The following is a 21,146-nucleotide window of genomic DNA, read 5'->3' as shown; positions in this document are numbered from 1 at the left end:
TTCCAAAAGGGAGGTGTCCACTGGCCAAAGACTGTTCCTTGGTATTAGGGTTGGAGATAAATACAAATTTATGAACAACTAATTGCCCTCCCACTAACCACTGCCATGTTGCTCAGTACACTCATTAACCATCATATAAATAGAGAAATCCTGTCACATGCTATGTAGAGTTGCCCTTGTTAGAAGCAAATCAATTTTGATCAAACACAGATAACCTACCATTTGACTTCTGAGGTGAAGCTTATACTTGAAACCACTGTTTCTCTGTCTATGGCATCTTAAATATGTACGGCACAACTCACCACACTGGCAGTCAGATGGGCCTCTTAACCTACCTCAGTATCAGTTGCTCTGGAATGATAACTGCCTGGCTTTGAAGGGACGCTCCCTCCAAGCTCCCCAGACTGAATGTCAAACAACCCTAAATGTAATTTTGAAATTTAGTGAATATCCCCCACATGTTTTGGTGAGATGTGGAGAAACAAACAGAAAAAGAAAGTTAATTCATATAAAGTCCACTAATAATCAAAAATACTTTAATCAATTCCTACAACTTGATAAATTTCTATTTCCTTTGTTCACTCCCTAGAGAAGGTACTGACAGATTGTGACCTAAGCATAAGCAGATGAATGAGCTCAATGATTGTTATTTGATAAATGATCAAAATAAACACCAAGTACCTACCATGACTCCTTTACTATAGCAGAGCTGTGAGAAACAGGAATTCCTAACCTGTTCAGGAAACAAATGTCAACAACATAATGACCTAATTGCTGTAACAGAAATACAAAAAGTATGAAATGTAAGTAGAAAAGAAATAACAGAGAAGTTCTAATAGGTGTGGAGTCAGGAAAACATCACAGAAGAGATGCCATCTCACCTGGACCTTGAAAAAAAAAAAAACACTAGGAATTTATCCAGTGGAGGTAAAAAGAGGAAGGGAGAAAGATGAAATTCTCTAGGAATGACAGTTAGCCCAGTGTGGCTACATCAGTGGTTCTCAACCCTGGCTGGAAAGGGGAGAAATCCTGGACACCTAATTTTATACCATTTCACAGATGTTTCTGAGAAGCCCTGGGCTAGAAAAACAGATTACTGGGGCTGGGAGACAGGGTGGGGGGAGGAGGAGAGCTAGAGGTTAGCTTAAGGCAAAGGGCTTAAAGCCTAGACCTCTAAGAGGCCCTCCCACAACTATTACAAAATTTCTGTGTTATCATTATTTTGGTGAAAGGAATCATATGCTTCATCATATTTGGATTCCGGTTTCCCTCCAAAAAAATAAGAATCTCTTTTGTAAGCAATAAATTCACCAAGTTTTTAAACAGGATAATGACATAAAAACTATTCTTTCCTGTGGTAGGCAGAATAATGCCCCCCAAAGATGCCCATGTCCTAATCTCCGGAATCTGTGAATATATTAGGTTTTGTGGCAAAAGGAAATTAAGGTTGCACATGAAATTAAAGTTGCTAATCAGCTGTGAGATAGGGTGACTGGCCTGGATTATCCAGGTAGACCCAAGGTAATCACAAAGCTTTTGAAAAGTGGAAGAGGGAGAAAGAGGAAGAGACTCAGAAAGAGATGTGAGGATGGAAGCAGGGTCAGAGAGATTCTCTGTTGCTGGCTTTAAATGTGGAGAAAGGGGGCCACAAGCCAAGAAATGCAGACGGCCCCAAAAGCTGGGAAAAGTAAGGAAGCTGATTGCCCCCAGAGGCTCCAGAAAAGAACCCAGCTCTGCTGACAACTTGATTTTAGCTCAGTGAGACCATGTTAGACTTGTGAGTTATAGAACTACAAGATTAACAAATTTGTGTTGTTTTAAGCTAGTTAATTTGTTACAGCAGCCATAGAAAATTAATATACTTCCTTATTTAAAAATAATTTTGAATTCACTATCTCAGGTGAAGCTCAAAAAGTACCTCTACTTCAAAGAATTACTATTTTATCTTTCCCCCCTTATAAATGCATACACTTATCATATTATACCATAATTAGATGTATATACGCGTAACTCCTCTTCCCCACTAGAAAACGTATATACTACTGAGCTCTTCAAGAACAGGGGCCCCATTTTGTTCATCTTTCCATCCTGAACAATACTTGGCACTAAATAATTATTTTCTTTACAAATGAATCTCTCTCTTCACCCTCACTTTCATGGATGTCTCTGTATTCCCCAACCTTCCCACCCCCAGCACCTGCTAAGCGTCCTAATTCAAAAAATAAAAAATAAATCTTCTATCCAATAAATCTTGGTATTACCTGTATACATAAGCTCTCTACTTAGCACAACCCATGTGCCTCTCTATACAGTGAAGATGTGGAGAACTCTCCCAGGCATCCTCACTGGTCTCTATGCCACAAGAGACAATGAGCTCAACCTATGGCCAGAGGCGATTTCACTTAGACCACAGGAGGAGAGCACCGTAAAGAGAAGGTAATTTAGCAAGACGGCCTAAGGTTATATTACAAAGTAAACTTCCTAAAAGAGCCTAACTAATGCTGTACAAATATTACCTCAAGCTACAGCACTTCTCAGGAGGGAAGGCACCCTAGATAAACTAAGCTTCCGGGAAGACTTATAATTGAGAAAAGGGACTTCAGATACAAGGAATGGGAGCAGTGACATGAAAGTCAAAGAAATAGCTGCCCCGGAAATCCCAAAACTGGCATCATCATGCCTGAGGTAAATGGTACCACTGACCACTCCATGATTTCTTTGGTTATTCTTCCTTTCCTGTACTAAGCATGCAACATTAGCTGGTCTTTTCCTCATCAAAGATGGTTTTCTGGCGAAACACGGGAAGAGTTGTTTACAAAATATGTCTCAGTTTCTTGCTACACCTCTGACTGGTCCTGACAAAAATATTCCTGTTTTTGTCAGATCCGCTCAGAAGATAGTCTAGCTAGACATAAAGAACTTCCCATTATTTTTTAGTTCAGTGTGGGTAAAAAGGTAATGAAAAGCTAAGAGAAGAACTCTATATAGAAGAATACAAAAGCAGGGTAAGGCTAAAATGGTCTAGAATTTGGATTTTTTTTTTAAGAGGAGAAGGGACTAAGTTGAAGATGGATTAGAGGAAAAAGACTAAGTAAGAAAACACAATTTGGGGACTCATTGAAGAAATAACTGCAATATAGCATCACTAGGAAAAATTCTCATATACTCACAGCCATACAAAGAATAGTCAAAAGAATATACTTTGCCAACAGCCAAAGTTAAAGAGAAAAGGCACCAAATTTGGGTTACAGAATCTAGCTGAAATCCAAATTCTCCAACTAACTAATCTTTGCAATCTCAAGCAATTTACTTGACCTCCCTGGGACTCAATTTACTCTCAGATGTGAAATGCAGAATCTGAAAGGAGCTTCAAGGATACTACAGTCCACTCTGCCTTTATTAAGTTTAAAAATGTCTCTGGAAAGTGCTCTTAGAACTATAATCTCACCTCCTATCTATGGATAAGGCCATCAGGGTGATAGCCTACACTGCCTCCCTGAACATTTCTACAGTCCGCAAAATTAAGCCAGATCTCCTTCATCCTCCCTTTATTAGCTAAATAGATGGTAAGTATACAGGGAAGGGATTTATTATACTAGTCTCTCTACTTTTGTGCATGTATGAAATTTTCCATGATGGAAAATGTACCACCTAGAAAACATGAGAAGGTCTTAATATATATCGTATATTGAAAAGAAAAAGAAAAACATGCTTAATTATAAGACATATTATTTCTATGTTGGTTTTTTATTATCTATTTTACCATCTCAATATTTAGTTAATCTAAAACTAAATACGAATTTTACTGAAACACAAATTCAATCAAATGCTAAATCACAAAGAATAAATTTACCATAAATTCGACCTATATTTTTTCTAGAAATACTAAACTGAATCAAAATATCTGCTGAACAATATACAGGTTTAATGCAATCCCCATCAAAATCCCAATGGCATTTTTTTAAAGAAATAGAACAAAAAATCATCAGATTTGTTTGGAACCACAAAATACCCTGAATAGCCAAAGCAATCTGAAGAAAAAAGAACAATGCTGGAGGTATCACACTGCCTGACTTTAGCTTGTACTACAGGGCTACAATAATCAAAACAACATGGTATTGGCAGAAAAACAGACACACAGACCAATGAAATAGAATTGAAAACCCAGAAATAAAACCACATAAATATGGACAAACAATTTTTGACAAAGAAGCAAAAAACATACAATGGAGGAAAGACAGCCTCTTTAATAAATGGTGGTGGCAGAATTGGATAGCCACATGCAGAAGAATGAAACTGGACTGCTATCTGTCACCATGTACCAAAATTCATTCAAAATGGATCAAAGATTTAAGCATAAGACCTGACACAATAAACTGCATAGAAGAAAACATAGGTACTAAATTTATGGACCTTGGGTTCAAAGAGCATTTTATGAATTTGACTCCAAAGGCAAGGGAAGTAAAAGCTAAAATAAACGCATGGGACTATATCAAACTTAAAAGCTTCTGCACAGCAAAAGAAACCATCGACAAAATAAAGAGGCAACCAACTGAAGGGGAGAAAAATTTTGCAAACAGTGCCTCCAATAAGGGGCTAATATCCAAAATGTACAAGGAACTCATGCAACTCAACAACAAAAAATAAACAACCCAATTGAAAAATGGGCAGAGGACCTGAAGAGACATTTCTCCAAAGACAACATACAAATGGCCAATAACATATGAAGAAATGCTCAACATCACTAATCATCAGAGAAATGCAAATAAAAACCACAATGAGATATCACCTCACCCCAGTCAGAATGGCTATCATCAACAAGACAAATAATAACAAGTGTTGAAGAGGCTGTGGAGAAAAAGGAACCCTCATACACTGTTGGTGGGAATGCAGACTGGTGCAGCCGCTATGGAAGGCAGTGTGGAGGTTCCTCAAAAAATTACGAATACGGGGCCAGCCTGGTGGCTCAGGCAGTTAGAGCACCATGCTCCTAACTCCGAAGGCTGCTGGTTTGATTCCCACATGGACCAGTGGCTCTCAACCACAAGGTTGCCAGTTCAATTCCTCGAATCTCGCAAGGGATGGTGGGCAGCACCCCCTGCAACTAAGATTGAACACAGCACGTTGAGTTGAGCTGCCTCCCAGATGTCTCAGTTGGTTAGAGCGCATCCTCTCAACCACAAGGTTGCCAATTCAGCACCCTCCACAACTAAGATTGAAAGGACAACAACTTGACTTGGAAAAAAGTCCTGGAAGTACATACTGTTTTCCAATAAAGTCCTGTACCCCTTCCCCAATTTAAAAAAAAAAAAGTAGAATTTATAAAAAAAAAAAAAGTTATGAATAGAATTACCATATGACCCAGCAATCCCTCTCCTGGGTATCTACCCAAAAAATCTGAAAACATTTATACATAAAGACACATGTGCTCCAATGTTCATTGCAGCTTTGTTTACGGTGGCAAAGACATGGAAACAACCAAAATGTCCTTCGATAGATGAATGGATAAAGAAGTTGTGGTATATATACACAATGGAATACTATTCAGCGGTAAGAAAAGATGATATAGGAACATTTGTGACAACATGGATGGATCTTGAGAGTATAATGCTAAGTGAAATAAGTCAGACATATAAATAAACCTTGATGTTTAAAAGCTCAAAAAAAAAAAAGAAAGAAGTCAGACAGAAAAAGCAGAGAACCATATGATTTCACTCATACACTCATATGTGGTATATAAACCAAAAACAACAAAAGAACAAGACAAGCAAATGAAAAACAAAAACTCATAGACACAGACAATAGTTTAGTGGTTACGAGGGTAAGGGGGGAGGGGGTGGTAGACAAGGGTAAGGGGGATCAAATATATGGTCATGGAAGGAGAACTAACTCTGGGTGGTGAACACACAATGGAATTTATAGATGATGTAATACAGAATTCTACACCTGAAATCTATGTAATTTTACTAACAATTGTCACCCCAATAAATAAATTAAAAAGTTAAGCCAAAAAAATAAAAATAACTAATTTTTTAAAAAATCTGCTGAAACAATATTTCATTTGATTCAAGTTCTAGATCAACTGAATCTCCTACCATATACCTATCATCCAGCTTCAATTATCAGCATGTGGAGAATTTTGTTTCATCCCTACCCCTACTCCCAACAGATAAAAACTAACCATTCACAAAAAAGGATGATACAATTAATTTCACTTCCCATATTCCTAATATTTTGTGAATAGTTATTTTCCTTGAAAAGTATATGAAATTATGAAAATATTACTCAAACATGATTTTACAATCTGAGTACACTGCCAAAGAAATTCCCAATAAACCATGTTCTTCTAATTTTACCTTTCTATCCCTTGGGACTAATACAGTAATTGACATTCGTAGATATTTAAGAAATGTTTATAAAAAAAAAAATGAAAGAGAAAACTTATACAGACAGTAAATTCAGCCATTTCCATCCCCAAAATTTACCTTTCAGAAAAGACAACATAAAAGTTGAAAATCCATTTTGTGTAACTCTGTAGAGCAAAGAAAAATAATGATCTGATGTTTATAATTCTTAAGCTTTGTTTATCACAAATTCATATTCACCTTACCCAAATTCAAATTGAAAAAAGTATGTAAAAATTGAAGACATTTTTTAAAAAAGTTAAACTCATATCTATAACACATTGACTTAAAATAGCAACATGCTAGATATTTTAATCACTAATCAAAATCACTAGAGAGCCAAATTGCTAAATACCACACATTTATGAGACACCAAAGCAGGTTCTAACACTCAAGAAAAAAAAGCAGTATATGTTCTCACTTGCCATTTTCACAGATTTGTCATGGGTTCCCATAAACCATAATAAATTCCAACATTTCAGTCAGAAGTAACTAAATATTTCATATAATATGTATTTTTGTTCTAAGTTTTAAAGGCTGAGCTACAAAAGATAAGGAAACCAGGCCAAATCAATACCGTGATATTCATGAAAACATGTAGATGATGGTCTGTATCACACACATATACAGTAGTTACAAAGTTTACTAACAGTCCAGTAACATAAAAGCCTATGCAACTAGGTAACAAGAAAAAGTTAAGAGTAATATGAAATAATGATGATTTTATTTCCAAGCATTACTTTACATGGTCATTTGACCTAAAGTTCAATATCATTTGAAATATATACTAAGTTAAAGTTTAAAATTGTTATTTCAATGTCAAAATGTTATGTAAAAGAAGCTGTATTTTATTTTTCAATATGATATTAGTTTCAGGTATACAACATAGCAATTAGACATTTATATAACTTATGAGGTGATCACCCCGATAAATCTAGTACTCATCTGACACTATACATAGGTATTACACTATTACTGACTATTCCTTATGCTGTACTTTACATCCCCATGACTGTTTTGTAACTACCATTTTGCACTTCTTAATCCCTTCCCATTTCAACCCATCCCCCCATCCCTCCAATTCCCCACCCCATCTGACAACCCTCAAAGTGTTCTCTGTATCTCTGAATTTGTTTCTGTTTTGTTTGTTCATTTACTTTGTTTTTTAGATTCCATATATAAATAAAATCATATACTATTTGTCTTTGTCTGAAAGAAGCTATATTTTTGAAATGCTTACAAAAAGACTAACCCTTTCTTTTTGAAGAAATGAAACAAGCAAAACAATACACCTTATTTCTAACACAGAAGTGAGATAATTATTGTTTAGGGTTTATAGTACCTCAAAATAATAGGATACTATATATATATTAAAATTATAAGTATTTTAAAATTATAAATATAACCAAACAAAAACAAATAAGATAAGAATCTGATTTTAAAAATTAAAATTTATAAATGCATTTGAGTATCTGTAAAGAATAAAACATACAGAATTTTTACTGACCACTCATTATACTCAAGCATTCTTCTAAACTCTATACATGCAACAATTCATTTAATTTTAACAACAATTTTATGATAGGCACTATTATCATCACTCATTTAAATGATGAGTAACCAGAGACCCGCACAAGTTGATCTGACCAAGGTGACAGACACTAAGTACCAGAGCCAGGTTTCAAACCCAGACAGTAGGACCCCAGAACGATACACCGTTTTGCCTGTCATAAAATATCAAAATATCTGCTGGTAGATTTATAAGAGAATTTTTTAATTTTTTTGTTTAATTTAAGTTTTCCTTTTTATACTGCTTTGAAGTTAATTTAGTAATAATGAATGAATTCTAGGAACAACAGCCGACATTTAGTAAAAGCACAAGATACACATCATCTCTCACAACAGCCTCATAAGATGGATGCTCTTATTAGCCCCTGTTTTCAGAGGGGGAAAGTAAGGCACAGGAAGATACAGGAACTCCCCCAAGATCACACAGTGAATAGGTAACAGTGCCATAAACTGAATCCAAGAAGTTTAACTTCAGACTCTGGGGTTGGGCTCTTAACTACTATTCTACACTAAAGTTTACATAATAAAAAGAATGAGACAAGATGATTTCTCTGAAACACCTTTTATAAACTCTATGGCTCTAAATGGACCTAAAATCAAAGTAATATACACCCTATCAATGATAGATAAATAGAATTTAATAATGGAATTAAATAATAGAATTTCTCCATCTACCTAAAGGAACAACTAATGCCCTCTTCCTTCTCATTCTCCACTATGGTGATTACCAGTAACCAATTTTTCAGAAATGACTAAAGAAACATAAAATGCATTATAGGATTCAGGAACACATTATCAAAATAGTATTTGGGCTTGGTAGGACTGTAACAGGTAGAAAAGTTCAGTTCATGAGCATATCTACTATCAATATCTTAATCTCATCCTTTTAAACTTTTAGTTTTCTATGTATGTTTTATAATATATACATTTTTAGTACTTGCTTATAATTTATAAATAAATACACTTAAAGAGGGTGAGTGTGCTCATCGTCTACTGATAGGAATACATGGTCAAAAAACAGACAACAAAGAAAAAAAAATCACTGAGAAGATTGTTTGACTTTTGCACCTTAAAATTTCAGGATATTTTTAGTTACTTAACTGGTTACCAGATGACTCCTAAAGCACCACGTTGACTGTCTACCCTGCAATAGAGGCCCTTTTCAGAAACTTTCAACAAAACTTGAATGAAGAACAAATAATGCAGCTGTCACCTGAGAAGTTCCTTTCTGTATCATGAATATAAGGACGTCTGGGAGAGTGCTTTGAGGCTCACCAAAATTAAATAATCTATGATGAAATTTAAAGAGGTAGAGCTATGGGCTCTCTATTGACCCCAGAACTATTAGAATTTTTATTTGCTCCAAGGAGAGTCAAGTCCGTCTCTAGAGAAAACATTTTCTACCATAAGACTGGAGTAAAGGAAGTTGCTATCTTTAAAGCATTTCAGTTTACAGACAACGCTCAGGCACTCTCAGTGGAAGTGTTAATTCATACTACCTTTCTGGAGAGCAATTTGGCAATTTGTGTCAAAATTTAAATGTACATCTCCTCTGACCTAGGAATACCATTTCTTCTAATTCATAATAAAATGATTAAACATATGTTCAAAAATGTCGTATAATAATTTGTATAGCTGCTAGAAAATTGGAAATCTAAATGTTTATCACTATCATTAAAAAAATTGTGCAATCTATATAATGGAACACTAATTTGATATATATGTGTCTACTATATATTGTTTAATTTTAGAAGTAGGTTACAAAATATCAGCTACAAATGGAAACATGTTAGATTATAAATTTATATAAATGCATAGAAAAACATCTAAATGAAGCTTACCAAAATTAGTTTATTTTATTAATAATGGGATTTTAAGCAATTTTTATCTTTAAGCTTTTCTTTATGGTTTAACTTTTTACTGTATATACATTATTTTCAAAATCAGAAAGAAAAAAATCCCTTTCCATCTTGGAAAAAAAGAATTCTTAGATTCTGATTGTTTTCTCAAAGACCTAAACCTACTTCCTTTCATGCCAGATTGTTAAATACTATAAATTTAGGGAAGAATAAGATAATTTTACGTTAGAGCGATGATTCTCAAAGTGTAATCCAAACCAGCAGAATCAGGATCGCCTAAAACTAGTTAAAAATGAAAATTATCAGGTTCCACTCCCAATCTACTGAATAAGAAACTTTGGGGGTGGAGCTCACAATCTGTATTAACAAATCATCCTGGTGATTCTGACCCACGCTCCCGTCTGAGAACCACTGTTTAAGATGAACTCAAAATCTGATGACCTAAAAGGCCAAGTTCAGCTCTTCTTCGTATTGTTAGTGCCACATAAATCCAAACAAATGGAGGTGATATGGCCACCTGATAAACTTTGGGGGGGAAAAAAACTCAAAAATATTCAAAATAACCAGAAATAAAGCAGCAACCCCACCAGAACTGTGACTAATCTTGATGCTAAAAGAACACAGAACAAAACTTCCAAACCCAACTTTAGGAATAACAGCTCTAGATGGTGAATACTGTCAAAAGCCTAATGCTACCCAGGGCAACCTTCCGGAAACTCTGAGCAATAACAAATGAACTTGGAATCCCAGCTGACCACATACTGAAAGAATGACAACTGAGCAGTACCCAAATCTCTGGCAAAGATGTGAGATTTATTCAACACACAATGGAGCTATTAACAGGATCCAAGCATTAAGTCATCTCAACGTTGCAAGAACATCCATATTAAGGCCTCAGAGTTGCTAAACTGTGAACAAACTAAACACACCAAAGAAAAAAGTCCAAAACACCCGCCTAGCAAATTCACTTAAGAGCTCATTTCTTCAGGAAAAGAAAAATTAATGCTGTCAGTATTAAAATAGGGAAAATGTAGGAGAAATAATAAATATGGGAAAGAGAGGGTAAATACATGAACAGCAGACTTAAAATGATTGCATCTATAAATACAACGTAAAAGAGTTCTTATGTACATTTTTGTAAGAAATGTTTTAATACTTAAAAATAGGGTCTACACCCACCCGTATGGTATCTTTCCTCTCTTCAAGATACGTGTCTGTCAACTGCTGGAAAACTGTCCTAATGAATACACAAATCTACATCAGCTACACTATAAATAGCCCAGCTATGTACTGTATAACCTGCACAACTGTACAAGCAACCACACTTAGGAATTAATCTAATATGCGTACAAACCATTCCTGAAACTCCTGTGAACTAGAAATCTTTAAGATATCTAACTATAAGGTTCACAGAAGTTAGGCTGACAGCAGCCTCCCAGCTGCGTACATAACCTGTAACCTCATCTTTGCAAGTAACTAATGATAAAGCTGGGGTCCCGGCTTCAAGCAGATAAAGAACAGCAGGTTGTCTTTGACCCTTGGCTTTCCATCAGACAGGATGGTGCTGCTTTGACCATGGGTTCTAGCACAGAGGAAAGCAAAACTAACTAGAGACATTTGCTGCAGAAGCATTCTCTTCATTTACTTCTGAGTCAATTTCATTTTATTTACTTGTTTTTTCATAGGTCTGGTTGCCTATTTTGTCTGTTATCTCTCAGAACAAGAACACTATGATAGGTAAGGGTCTGATGCAGCCCATCCTATAGCCACGGACGAATGAGTGGTCTGATTACTAGCAAATTACTTTAGCGACACATACGGACTTGCATGAACTAGTCTTTAAAATTTTTATTTAATAGAACAGAACCTAACAGTGCAAAATGGTAGCACCAGAAATAAATCTGCTCAGGTATCCAGCAACCTGGATTTTGCAGCCCTTCTTCACTTCTGGACCACACAGATGATCATTTTTCCTCCATTTAACCCTCACAAAAGCTATTGCAGAGGCCATTCCCATGCATAATTGGCCTTAGCAGACGTGCAAACTGAATAAAACAAGGAGGATCAAGGGAATTTCAAGTAACTTGCTTTAATGAAATGAAACCATTACATCTCTTCCTCAAAGAGAAATTTCTCTGATTCGCTAACCATCAAACCGTTGTAATTTAAAAGTGATTCTAAGCGACATGAGACTTGTCCTCTTCGTTTGTCAAACACCGCCAAGGTAGCAAAAAATAAAACTGACCAAGTTTGTGTGTGACGTAGGGAAAAAAACATCAAAAAGCACACCTGAATTTTTTAAATTAATTTATTATACACTTCTGACTTTTTTAATAAGTCAGGTTAACAGGGACAAATTCTGGGTCATGCTGTCTAAATCTGAACATTGAGACAATGACAGTTTAAATTCAGTATACCTTTGGGAGGCTGTTTTCCCAGCTTTATAAACTGCCAGAACTCTGCATATTGAAAAGAGGCCACTTTCAAAGTACTGGTGACAGACCCCCATACTGTACAACTGATTTAAAATTTCAAACTAAATAAAGCCCTTAGAAAGATTTGCTTCCTCCAGAATTAGTCAAGAATCACTCTGCTAATTTACCTACTCCACACGAATGGTCTTTTCTGACCAGAGAGTAAAGCCTGAGTTGTCATTTTAAACGAAAACATTTTGCGCTGTTTGCTGCATCTACTGCGAGGATGAAGACCATTCTCAGCAATCAAACTGTGGACAGCCCAGAAAATGTGGACGTCACTCTGAAGGGACCACAGATATTGGGAAGGGCCCCAGAGGCACCCTGCGGAAGGACTGCAATCACATCCATGTAGAACTCAGTCTCCTTGAAAGAAAAGAAGAGGCTCCAGGTCAACAAATGGTGGGGAAATAGGAAGCAGCTGGCTCTTGTCCGCACTATCTGTAGTCACGGACAGAACAGGATCAAGGGTATTACCTTGGGCTTCCATTACAAGAGGCGGTCTGTGTATGGGGTAGGACAATTAAGTTTGCAGACTCATCCTAGAAAAAGTGCTACATACCTCATTGCTGAATATCACTATGGTCAACTTCAAAGTACTCCCCTTGGGAAGCTATGCACCAACGCCAGCACCTAGTCCACCCTTCAAAGCAATTTTGGAACTCTTTTTCTGGAACAGCCATCAGAGCTGTCATTGTATTACCCTTGATGTCCTGAATGTCATCAAAATGTCTTCCTTTCAATATTTCCTTTATCTTCGGGTAAAGAAAAGAAGTCATTGGGGGCCAGATCAGGTGAGTCGGGAGGGTGTTCCAATAGTTATTTCTTTACTGGCTAAAAACTCCCTCATAGACAGTGTCGTGTGAGCTGGTGCATTGTCGTGATGCAAGAGCCATGAACTGTTGGCAAAAAGTTCAGGTCATTTTTGTCTAACTTTTTCACACAGCCTTTTCAACACTTCCAAACAGTAAACGTGGTTAACTGTCCAGTTGGTAAAAATTCATAATGAATAACCCCTCTGATATCAAAAAAAGGTTAGCAACATTGTTGCAACAAGTTAGCAAACTTAATTGTCAGAGATTGTATTATCACTTCCCCATCAATGTCATTATTCAGGAGAATAGTTCTCTTACTGAAATCCGAAAGTTCTTGGGTGAAAAATACATCTGCAAGATTCGGATGAGGTCAGGTGTTGCTTGTTCAGTAGCTCAAGCCCAGAAAGATGACTTAATTCTTGAAGGAAATGATATTGAACTTGTATCAAATTCAGCTGCTTTGATTCAACAAGCCACAACAGTTAAAAACAAGGATATCAGAAAATTTGGGGATGGCATCATGTTTCTGAAACAGGAACAGTTCAGCAAGCTGATGAATAAGATCTAAGCTGTCCAGCTACAGAATCGCCAAGATGTCAAGCGATTCCTCAGTCTTATTTGTGATATTTTAAAGATGCAATAAAAGGCATGTATTAAAAAAAACAACAGGAAAACATTTTGCTCGTCCTCAATAAAAAATGTTGTACCTTATTAAGTAATCCATTACAATTATAGGCCAACATCCTCAGTAAATGCGTTCTTGGGCTTCTCCAGTCAGCATTATACAAGGAGCTGGCAAACTTGAGGCACAGCTATTCTACTATTGATCATCAGAAATAATAAGAAAGAATATTGATTGTATGACTGTAGGATTATTGATGCTTACTCAGCTTAGGACTGAGTACAAATTTTATGAGCTCCAACAAAAATATCCCTTTCTGATACTTAGGGTCTATTCCTTAAATGTGGCACAGGACATGGGAACTGCAGGTAAAGTCTTCTGAAATGTCAGCGAGACAGACCAGGATTTTTGTTGTTTAGGCTCCGATAACTATTTGAGTTGAGCTGAATGTACGCCTTTCTTCTCCTCTGTCCCTCCTCACCACTACCCCCACAGGGAATAAAAAGAAAAGCTGTATCTTATATGCTGCTTATATGGTTTTAGGTGTGATCTTAGAAAACTGGCCTGGCTGTCTATTACCAAAAAGAATAATTTCAGACCAACTACAGGGAGTCCTTGATTTACTCAATAAATAAGTTCCTGCGAGCCTATGTACTAAAGCAAATATTTGTAAATCAATGCTAAATTTCCCAAAAGTAATACAGGTGACGCTCCAGTGTTTAAGAATGAAATGATATGATGTTTAGCATTTACTTCAAAAATCAGCCAAGGTCGGCATGGGGGGATGGGGTAGGTAGTGAGCGAATTGGACAAAACAAGACTTACTGGGTGTTTAACTGTTAAGGCTGTGGGAAGAATACACAGAGATTTATTATATTATTTTCTTGATTTCTGTATGTTTTAAATTTTCTTCAGTAAACTAATTTGGAAAGAAAAAAGAATGGGGTGGGAATTGGCAGTATAAAACAAGGGAAGGGGAGAAAAAGACAGAGAAAATTCAACACTGTTTTGAGAACAGAAAAATCACTAATTTTCCTTTTCTTCCAGGGTGGGAAATCAATACTGCCTAAAATTGAATGCGAGGGGTTTGTTTTGTTTTTAAGATTTTAATAATATTGGTAAGCAGCCAAATTACAAAATGCCCCAGAATATGAAGTATAAAACCTCAGAAAAATATGGAACGCTTCACGAATTTGTGTGTCATCCTTGCGTAGGGGCCATGCTAATCTCTGTATTGTTCCAATTGCAGTATTTGTGCTGCCAAAGCAAGCAAAAATGGGAGGTGGTTTTTCTTTTTAATTACAAATATAGAAAATGACTTTTTACCTTTTTAAGTTTAAGCGATCTTTAAAAACTGAGCATCATTTGTGATGAAAAAACATTTACCTGAAATTCGGTAATTCCATGTTTCATTTCAGTTTCCTCTTTAAGTAAAATTAAATGTAATACTTTTTAATGGAAATGCAATTATAATCTATAATGACAATGCCATTATAGTATATCCAATATTTAATTTCACTTTCCTCTTATGTTTGCTAGTTCAATGCCAAGATCTCGATTATACACCTCTTCTGTACAAACGTCAAGCAAACCTCATTAAAAACAAACTGCTTGGCTAGCTCCCTATTTGTTTCCTTTTCTTTTTTAATGTACTACACAAACGTGTATTTCCCAAAATAAAACTCTATACCAAAAATGTTTCATAACATATCGTCAGTCAAGCTCAATGTCTGCTGTTTTTATTCATTGATATTGCTTGATAAGATGACATTTCATATCAATACCTTTAGAATTGTATTGTTTATTGGCACCAGAGCTTCCCCAGCAAATGGAAGTTAGTTGCACTGTGATGATTCTTGCTTGCTTAGATGTTTCACTGGATAATGAGTGTTTTAAAATTCTAAGTTACAGGAAGTAGAAGGGAGATACAAAAAGCACTCACAAATATGAGGAAAGAGACAAAGGCACAATTTGCAAAAGAGAAAAACATAAAGAATAAAATTTCAAAAATAAGAGCTGTTGAGAATGAAGGAGCAAAGACACTTGGCTTAGACATGCAACAAGCTGTCAGTGCTCCAGTATACAATATTGTAGGGTCAAACCATATGCTTTCGTCACAGAGCTTGTCACATTCCAGGTACATAAAAACAGGATTAAAACTGAAAGCCTGTGTTACCTCACAGCATTTTAATCTAAACAAATACAGCAAAAGAGCTTATATTTTCATCAAAATCATCATTTTTGGCAAATGGCCTTCATCATTTATCTAACATATAATAGAACATTTATCTAGCATTCAAAAAACACCGTAAGTATCTAAACTCAAAACAATGATAGAATTGCTCTAAAAGGGAAAAAAAAAGGTTGTTATTGTCATTGTTTTGCTTTTGCTTTTACCAATCTGATTATCAAACCACAGTAGTAACTGAAGGTAAATTCACTACAATGCAATGTACATGTTAAGGTGATAACATCAAGACCAAATAGCAAACAGTTCCAATCCATACGAGTCTGTGTCACCACAAATCACTTTAAGGTAATCTAGTTGGTTAGACTGATAGTTCTTGCTCATTTGCTCACTTAGATGTCTCACTGGGTAAAGTGTGTTTTAAACTTCTACTTTACAGTTATGCAAACATGTATTACATACTTAAACTTCTTTGATTAATCACTGTGCTCTTGAGCGTTACATATCTCAATTTTTTATTATAAATCTACAACAGAGTAGCTTCCAGATATTCCAAGTAAATAACCCCTTAATAAGACATATATTTTCCAGCCACTATATTCTAAATTATGTAGCTTAAGGCAAAAAAAAAAAAAAAATCTATGGTTAATTTGTTGGCAATACTTTTTTTAAACTTATTTAAGTGTGTTTTTCCAGGACCCATCAGCTCCTAGTCAAGTTGTTGTTTCAATCCAGTTGTGGAGGGCGCAGCACACAGTGGCCCATGAGGGGATCGAACCCGCAGTCCTGGTGTTAGGAGCATTGCGCTCTAACCAACTGCCCCTGTCGGCAATATTTTAAATAGCCAAGGTAGAATGGTTGTTTGTTTTTTTTATGTTAAATTTATGACTGTTCCTAATGAAGTAATTGTGGCTTTAATGGCATTTGTTTAATTGCTAGAACACACCCAAAATTACTTCTAGGTAAGAATCTTCGTGCAATCTTTGGGTACTCTCCCTCACTGCACTTCTTCTGGTTTATTCAGGTTCTTCGACTTTCATAAAAAGATGGTAACCCTATTCACAGTTTACTTTTTTTTTTTGACGGTTTACTTTTAAAGCATGTATAGCTCTGTACTTAACTAATTACACGAGCAAGTGATACATTCAGGGGGGAAAAGGCAGAAAAATATAACCTTGAACTCACTCATACTCATTACTTATCAAAAACCTTGACTGATAGCACTTCCACTACTGGTCTAGGGGACCCCAGGAGCGCAAGTGGCCGGGGCTCGGGTTCACGGGGTCAGAGAAGCTTCAGGCAGTGGCCCAAAGCATGACTCCTTCTATGACCAACCTTGGAGGAGAAATTCTAGTTTCCTTCCCTGAGGGTTAGGTTCTAGAGTTAAATCTCGGGTACCTGGAGAGTGGGGTTGGGAGCGGGATCTATGCCAAATATACTGGGCTAGGGGCAAGGATTAGGGTGGGGGCAGGGATAGGAGTGGGGCCTCACTAGCAGTTGGGACCTCAGTGTTAAACCTTCCTCCCTTTTCCAAGTCCTCCACCTTTCTCCTCTGACTTAATCCAATCCCTTACAAAACAATATCCTAGGTAAGATTTACTTTTCAGTCTTAGTAATTTCTTTTAAAAATTGGATTGCATACAGCCATGCACAGCATAAGGACGTATAAATCAAGGAAAGACATCATATACCACAGTGGTCCCATAAGATTATAATGGAGCTGCAAAACTCCTGTCTCGTGCTGTGGTAGCTATCCTAACGTGATATTACTCAAATACTTACTAGTGTGTTACAACTGCCTGAAGTATTCATTACAGCAACACACTGTACAGCTTTGCAGCCTAGGAGCAATCTGCTGTACCACAGAGCCCTGGGCGTGCAGTGGGCTATACCAGCCAGGTTTGTGTAAGCGCACGCGATGGTGTTGCCTAACGGCGCATTTCTCAGAACGGACCCCCATCGCTAAGCAGCACATGACTGTATCTTATTTCTTCTACAGCTTGCCTTTCACACTAAATATAAGATGTGAAAATCTGTTCAAGACAATTGATAGGAAACCTGACTCTTCTTTCTTAAAATTATGTATTTATGTAGTATACATCATACATACACATAGGAAAAGTTCAAATGGGGGGGTCTCACTCCATCACTGAGTTTTTCACCCCGGAAATAACCACTGTAACCAGTTCCCTGATATTGTTTATGTGTCAAACATATGTATATTATTTCTTCAAATAAATATAGAGCATAAAAAAACTTGACTACTAAAAGTAGTACTTATGAAGAAATAACATACATGCAATGCACACACATTTTCAGGTTAGAAATCATGGTGACTGGACACATATGCATTGTAGTACAATGCATATGGAAGGTGTCTATAGAGTTCATACAATTTTGAAAGTGATCAATGATCCAAAAAAGGGAGGGAGAGATAATGCACATCCAACTTCCACTGGAGATATTATCAAATCCATGCCTTGATTAAGCCAAGACCGGTAGAGAACTGCATTCCTTTGGCTCCCTGCAGAACTGCTTTCACTAAATTGTGCCTTGGTTATGCCATATGCTTTCACTAAAGGACAATACAGGAAACAGCCTGTCACATATTGCTGCATTTACTATGTGGATATTAAAGTTACACTACGCAGGGCCTTCTTTGTGAGGACATATGGGTGAAACAGTTCTCTGGTCTTTCTCAGAACCAAGAATAGCTGCGCTTCTCCAAAGTAACTACTTTTTCATTTTACAACACCATAACTCAACTGAACGTCTCTTTTTTGGTACTAGTTGCTAGAAAGCATAGAGCTAAACTGATGTCCTACCTTTAAAAACTGTATAGGCCTTCAAATACGAATTTTTTCATGCACTTAGGTTTCCTCTATGTCTTTTCCTTTTGGAATTCAGTAAGTTAGGGCTTCCCCACTAAGAGGTTACACTTTGACTCAATACCTTTTCGTGTATCAAAAAGATATTCTTCTGGAACATCCTAAATGTTCTAAAATATATGCTCTTTACAAACTGCTCTCACTCTTGATTTCATATTTCATGTTTTCCCTTCGCCCCAATTTCCTCACCACCTGTGCTGTATCTATTATGTATATTTTTTTAAATCATGTATATTTTTGGAAATGCTCTAATTCTTATCTAGAACAAGGCAAGGAGAAAATTAGAGAATAAGAGTGAGAAAGACAGTCAATTGTCAATTAACCAGAATAAGAGGGCAAGAAGATTGAGAATAACCCAAAGACAGAGTTAAGGCAAAAATTAATCTCTTCTCAAAAAAATAGTCAAAATGTGGTGTAAAATAAGAATGTTAAGTTACAGGCAACTTAAAGGAAAACATTTACCATTCTGCAGACATCTAGAAATATAAAATATACATATAATTTACAGATATACATCACAAATTGCTTTTTTTAAATAGCCAAAATATTAAAATAATATTCCATTATTGTCTATTTCTCAGCTGAACTCTCCTTAATTCCACTATTAGAACACAATCCATGCAACATCAGTTGGTCTTTGAGCAACTGTCTTCCTTGTCTTCTAAATACTCCAGCAGATACTATTATTATTATAGAACTAATCTACTACTAATATTATATTATACATTACAGAAATGGCTTTACTCTTCTTTCCCACAGCAATAGCAAACGTCTCTAAGAAATGACCTATTAGTCACCTTAGGTCTCAAGCGTTTAAGCTCAGGTCTGTGTGTCACTCAATTTTTACTAACTCCTCCCCTTCATTATGTTTGCTTTTTCTCCCCAAGCAAATTTAAAATGTCATCATTGCTCAGCTTCTCAAACCAAATTCATATATTTCATAGGTAAGTCACACACTAATTTTATTTCTTCAAGTTGTTTTCAGCTGAAAGCTTGATTTTGGTACATGATTAAACCAATTATTACATTATTAGCAAATACTACAAACTATCAACTTCAATGGTATAAAGAACCAAAATATCTTTATTTTCATCAATGACTAATTAATAATCATGTACCGGGCATGACAGAAAAATGTATACACATTTTAAGACATGTTATCTATGTCTTACTTTTCGAAGTTGAATTGAATTACGTAGCAATGTGTAGTATGACGTTTGCTCAAAAGATGTTAATCAAATGAATGCTAGCATCATTCATTATATAACAATTTTAATATAGTTTTTTTCCTTTCTTAAAATGTATATACTTTTTTTAGCACCCTCTGAATATCATACGCTAAACTAAAACTGTATCATAAATGTCATCTAAAACTCTAAATTGCTTCCAAAACCATACTAAATAATTGTCTTTATCAATTGTTTGCAACTAATGCATATTCTAATTGTGTTAGTGCTGGAAATGACGTAAACATGAGAATACATGACATAACATTTTAAAGTAGAAAATTATTTAAATGTTGACATTCTCTGATTTGCTAAGAATTTTATTTGTATACGAAACAGACTTATCTAACAATATCACTGCATTTCCCCCAAAAAAAACTTCTGATTTCAAATTATCACAGGCTCCTCGTATAAGATTTTTTTTAATTCTTTTTAAATGTCTCTGTTTATTCATGTCTCTTTATGACTAAGATAATTAAAAGGCAGGTTTGAAATTTTCATTCCTTAAAAATAATGGTTTCTTTGTTTTCGTAATCACAACTCATTTCAGTTTGTATACACCCATGATGTATTTAAGCAAAGCCTAACTATCAAAGGTTCTGTACTGGTGCTCCCTCCCAAATCAAAAAGAAAAATACCAATCTTACAGAAAACTCAGCAAAGAACACGCAAACAGTACACACACACACACACACACATTCACACAGAGATACAAAAGGCCTTTACACATAGAAAGAGACGTTCAGCTGTACTCATAATAATACCACAAATGAAAGCTACACTGAAATCCCATTTATCATTTATCATATTGGCAAAAACTCAAAAGTCTCATACATATTCTGTTGAAAAAGCTATAGAGAAATGAGCAATTTCATGGACTGCTCAAGGGAGAGCAAAATGGCACAACCTCTATAGAGAGTAGTAATACCTACCAAATTACAGATACATTCATCATTTACTCAGCAATCCCACTTCTGGGAATCTATCCTGCAGATACAGTATGAAATGTACAATAAGAAATGACAAATATTCACTGTTATTCATTGCTGCATTATTCTGTCCAGCGAAAGACTAGAAATAACCCAAGTGTGCAGAAATAGG

At 35.8% G+C, this 21,146-nt stretch overlaps 1 protein-coding gene and 1 pseudogene across 3 annotated transcripts in view; one reads left to right on the top strand and one right to left on the bottom strand.

Moving 5' to 3' along the window:
* The window catches only part of EXOC6B (exocyst complex component 6B), a 583,153-nt gene that overhangs the window by 552,502 nt on the left and 9,505 nt on the right, over window positions 1-21,146 (bottom strand). The window lies entirely within an intron of this gene.
* Window positions 12,512-13,682, top strand: LOC308506312 (large ribosomal subunit protein uL6-like; annotated as a pseudogene). Its single transcript has 2 exons — window positions 12,512-12,820; window positions 13,396-13,682. The product of its transcript is annotated as a large ribosomal subunit protein uL6-like (transcript).

This window comes from Rhinolophus hipposideros, assembly GCF_964194185.1.
Source record: "Rhinolophus hipposideros genome assembly, chromosome: 12".
Lineage (NCBI taxonomy): Eukaryota > Metazoa > Chordata > Mammalia > Chiroptera > Rhinolophidae > Rhinolophus > Rhinolophus hipposideros.
The sequence above is the reverse complement of the archived record's forward strand: the minus strand, read 5'-3'. Positions and strand labels throughout refer to the sequence as shown.